Here is a 5,046-nt window from a genome sequence, read left to right as displayed (position 1 = left end):
AAAAAAAAGAGAGAGAGATCTTATCTACGATGAGGCACGCATTCACTCTTGTACACTTCCAAGAGTTCTCGCATTTTAACCAAACTTTTCGGAAGACCTGGTCTCACTAGAATGCAAAAATAATGTGGATCCTGCAGCAATGTTAACTTGGCTCATGTAGTGCTCCTTTAGTGAGCACTTTAACAAAACTGAAACTAGACCAAACTCTTAATAGTATAAGAGCAAAGGTGTAATATGGGTCAATTGACTCTTGTATTTTCAGACTATCTGAGTCTTAACTATTACAAAGCGTTTATGACAGAAGAACTTATTGCATCTTATAGAGTACTAGTAGAGGGGGAGCACTCGACATGGTGAATTGAAATAGTCATTTAGAACATGAAACGATAGTAGCTATCAGTGACAGCTTCAAGACGAAATTGTTGCCCCTCATCCTGATTCTTCTGAACTTGATCCAGGCAGTATATCATGCCAGTATATTTTCAGACACAGTCTCATTTCTGCCAGCTAGTGCTGTTTGGTTCTGTGATGAGAGAGGAACGGAGCACAGAAACTTACTAGATTAGATGATGATGGAATCTAGATCAGTCAGGCCATGTTTATAGTTAGCTTCTGCCCCCCTCTGTGCTGCAATTCTGTGGTCACGAGCGCATGGAGGAGCAAGCAGAACCTCGTGTATAGAGAGGGTCTTTTATGGTTCCATAGTTCTAGCTTTAGAAATGGCTATTGCGCCCGTTGAAGCTGTTAAAAGGCTCTTGCTGGAGTGAGGCGGGGTAAAGCGGGTATGATATATAGCACCTGGTGCGGACTGGACATCCAGCACGTTCAGCCTTATCACTTTTTAAGAAACAGTTGAGACTCCTGAGCCATATTAAATACCTAGGGCAGATCCAGAGCTTCCTTTGTGTCCATTGTTTTCTATTTTTTTTTTTTTAGTGTGTTCCTTGGTTTGTTGCTCCTTCTACTCTGTTGTACCTGAGAATGGATAGATTATGGAGGGCTGGATAAAATGAAGTCTAAATGTCCACACGATCTTGAAAAGCCATATGGCCCTTTAAATTGCTGCAAGGAGTAATACCACAGAGTTAGTTACGCCAGGTTACGTTCGTAGAATTATCTTTATTTCTAGCTGATAAGCTAAACCAAGAAAACGATTCAGAATCCAGACCAGGAGGAAGTTGCCATTTAATGGTGCCGTCTATCTGCTAAATGCTCTTTACGCTGAATTAGTCACTGGATAGCAGCAGGTATCTGCTCCACTGATTAGTTTGAGGTTTAGTTGAGACCTTGGCTTGCATGTACAAATGCTATGTCTTTTCATCTAGCTATATTGGCTTTGTACTGCAGGGGTCCTTCCTAAATGATGCTCATGTTATAGGACTACGCTGCCATTTATGTATTCATTAAATGAATCCAATTTTTGATTCCTCAAAGTGAAACTGGCTCCTCAAGTGCTGCTCAGCGCAAAGGGCTTCTGTGCTCGAGTACTCGGAACCATTTACTAGTGTGAGCAGGACAGGGAGTCCTTAGGCTCTCGCTAGCATAGTTCTGCCTTCATCAATACTAAGGGTTCACCTGTTCTAGGGATGACTTGCATTGGACAGGCCAGGGATATGGAACACATACATCCTATCATGCAGTGATTCCCTATGAAGATGTTGGCATCACACTAGTGGGACATCAGAGGTGTGCTGGTTGTTAAGTCTTGTGGCAAATGCCGGTATTAGTTCTCGTGGGTCTCGCTTTCTCTTCTCTGGGTGTTTCAGGCGATATTGCTTGCTCCTGAACCAGGTTCTCCTAATCAGCTCCCTAGTGTCTTGGAGGAGGAGTGGAAGAGGAGGGGACGCTTGGGCCGAGCCCTCATACCTCCAGTCCGAGAACCAGGGCCCTGGGAGTTGTTGGCTGAACCACTTGATCAGCGTTCTTCCCCTGGTTATTCTCCTCATTACCCGTCAGCTTGTGAAGGTTTCCGCCTTCTTCTATGCAACGCTGCGTGCCCTTACCTAGGGTTTTCTGTTTGGCTTTCCCAATCCACCGCAGCACTCCTCCAAACCTTCTATTCTCTCCTGACAAATCTGGTCTCTCCTTCTGCATCTGACTCGCCTCAAATCCAACCCTTATTCTCCTAGTCAATACACCCATCTGAGACTGAAGCAGGGGTTTAACTCCAATGACTGGAGTCGGTGTGCTTGACTGGAGTCAGGTGCTCTAATTGGCCACAGTGTTACAGTTAAGTCTAAAGGCAAACCTTCCTCCCTTGGCGGGAATAAGGCTCCCCTTAATCACTCTTTTAGCTGTTGCTGGCATGCTAGTTCAAGATCTGGATCTGTAAAAAGTTGGTGGCACCTTATGACTAACAACGGATTGGAGCAATGAGCTGTTCATGAAGTGAACCTTTGGAATCACTCGTCAGTATGCAAGTAGTTTAAACTTGACAAGTGTTAGGTGTTTTAGGTTTAGAATGTTTTATTTAAATGAAATTAAAAATAGAAACTCTTAGACCAAGATGTCCCAAGTTTGCCCACCTAAGATTTGGGAGGAGCCTCACGGATCTGCACTCGATAATTTGGCATGATTTGAGAACAGATTGAGCACCCTATTTTCTGTAGGAGGCTGTGATCTCGCTGATAATTTCCGCAAAATCCTATCCTGTACTTAAATGCAAGGAGAGATTTTTTTTTTTTTTTTTTTTTTTTTTTTTAAACTTTTTTTTTTTTTAAATTTTTTTAAATTTTTTTTTTTGGCACTTGTGGTCTTTGCAGTCTACACCCCCGTATTAAAAATTAGGGTGGCTCTGGGTCAGCTCTGAATTACACAAAATAGGACTGCAGTCTCTCTCCCAGGTATGTTGTGATTTTATTCTCATCTTTTTCTAGACTTCCTGTGCCAACTTTTGAAATGATTTAGTAGTTACTTTTATCACCTTGCTCTTTAAAATCCATTGTCAGAGCTCGCACAATGTTCCAATATGATTACACTGTTGGAGTGGATATCACTGCAGTTTGTATTCAGACTATTTTGAAGCATGATATCCTTGATTTTTACTTGGCCCTGGGTTCTCCTGGATGGAAAGCAACAGCAGTTGAAGATGGGGCAGATATGACAGATGAACCAAACCAAATAACTGCTCTCTTTCTCTCTTCTCTCAGGTTTTGTACTGCAGCTGTTGCTTATTTTTTGTGCAAGTTTCCTTCCCTCTCTCATAATGATTTATGCAAGCTGCTTCCCTCAGGGCTTATAAAAAAGGTAAGCATTTTAATAATAAAAAAAAATCCATTGCCGTCACTGATTAAAAAGGCAGTGCCACTGGAACTTTCTGTTGCAAGTATCTGTGCTGTAATATATTAGTACTAATTACAGTATTTATCCTGAATCCATTATGGGAGCTGCCTTAGCTCTCTGCTTATTCATTTCATAAGGTGTACAATAGTATATAGCCAACTCTGTTTGCTTTCTTGTTTCCTTACAGAGAATTGGAAGGTTTAAAAGTCTAATATTACATCCTGTCATTTTTGTCCCAGATTCCATGATTTTCTTGATCTAATTCCTCCCCCCTCCTCCACACACCCAACCTATATTTTTTACAGTTTGGGATTTTTGTGTCAAGTAGCTGGGTAGCATGAGGAACAGCCAAACCAATGTAACTGAGACATTTTAGTTCTACCAAGTTAACCTCCAAAACAGACCAGGATTTATTAGAGAGAAGAGTGACAATCACGCTGCTCCAATTCTAAGGACTGGACTCATGAACTCTGTGTTTTAGGGCCCGATTTTTAGTGACACCTCCACTTTGTTTCCACTTCAGCAAACACATTTTTGCCAAATAATTGAATAAAAATACATTTTTGGTAAAGTATCCTTGTCTCTTTTCATACTCGCTACTTCACGTAATTGGTACTGCACAGGAGCTTTTTTTAATTCATGGCAATATGTAAATTTCTACTGTCTTTATTTTAGTTACAGTATGTTGTGCCACGGCTGAGCTTAGAGGCTCGAGGAATTGGCCATGAGGAGGAAGCACCTGAATTGTCCTGGAGGTCCCTCTCCTGTCCCTATGTAAACTACATGAAAACCAGCCTCTGTTTATGGAAGCAAACGCGCTTTCAAGAACTCTTGAAGGAGAAACCATTCCAGGTAATAGTCCTATCAACATACCATAATGCCAAGTCTTCAGATCTGTGGTTTGGGATTTCACAGCATAGATGGAATATTATTACTCATTAGCAGCAGTAGCTGCTCCGTGTAAGTATATTAGTCAGTCAGTGCTTGTACAACACTTTGAAGATGCGTACAACCAGATCTAAGCATTAAGAATCATCATCATCCCTGTAACCTACAGATAAGGTGCAGATAGGAGAAAAGACATGAGCCATTTTGGCTTTTTAGAGAAATTGATAACAAAAAATAGAGTAGGATATAATGTGGTAATGCAGATATAGTACTATGGAGGCTTTTTAATTATAACTGTACAATAAATATATTTCTATCTCAGATGTATGCCTAACAATTTAATCTTTTATAGAAACAGATCTATGAGAGGGCCAAATTTTTAAAAATGCTCATGGACTTTTCCTGGCACCCAATTTAAATCATGCAATCCCTTGAAGTGCACATGAACATTGGATTATTTGTGCACACCAGCACATATTTGTCCCTGTATCAATAAAAAACGGTAACACATTTCATAGATTTATTCCCTTCACCTCATCTTGGGGATTTATCTGATTTGACAGTTATTCTTTTATCTGATTTTTTCATTAAAAAGATTTGTCTTTGTGTAGAGAAGTCACAGGAGACCATGAATAGAGTATTGTTAGGTTTATTTCACATATTCTATTAGTTAAAATGGTCAGTACAGTAAAGTACATTTCCAGGTATAATATTTTGACTTTTACTTTGAATGGAATGTGTTTGATTAGGCTGCCTTACTTCCAGGGTATGTTTTTTTTAATTCATAGATTCATAGACTCTAGGACTGGAAGGGACCTCGAGAGGTCATCGAGTCCAGTCCCCTGCCCTCATGGCAGGACCAAATACTGTCTAGAC

The 5,046-nt window shown here is 40.5% G+C and overlaps 1 protein-coding gene and 1 long non-coding RNA gene across 2 annotated transcripts in view; one reads left to right on the top strand and one right to left on the bottom strand.

Annotated features, from left to right (window-relative positions):
- Window positions 1-5,046, top strand: part of FANCA (FA complementation group A) — a 92,851-nt gene that overhangs the window by 73,917 nt on the left and 13,888 nt on the right.
- Window positions 1-5,046, bottom strand: part of LOC142047941 (uncharacterized) — a 9,081-nt gene that overhangs the window by 1,793 nt on the left and 2,242 nt on the right. The window lies entirely within an intron of this gene.

This window comes from Chelonoidis abingdonii, chromosome 19 (genome assembly GCF_003597395.2).
Source record: "Chelonoidis abingdonii isolate Lonesome George chromosome 19, CheloAbing_2.0, whole genome shotgun sequence".
In the NCBI taxonomy this organism is placed as follows: domain Eukaryota; kingdom Metazoa; phylum Chordata; order Testudines; family Testudinidae; genus Chelonoidis; species Chelonoidis abingdonii.
The sequence above is the reverse complement of the archived record's forward strand: the minus strand, read 5'-3'. Positions and strand labels throughout refer to the sequence as shown.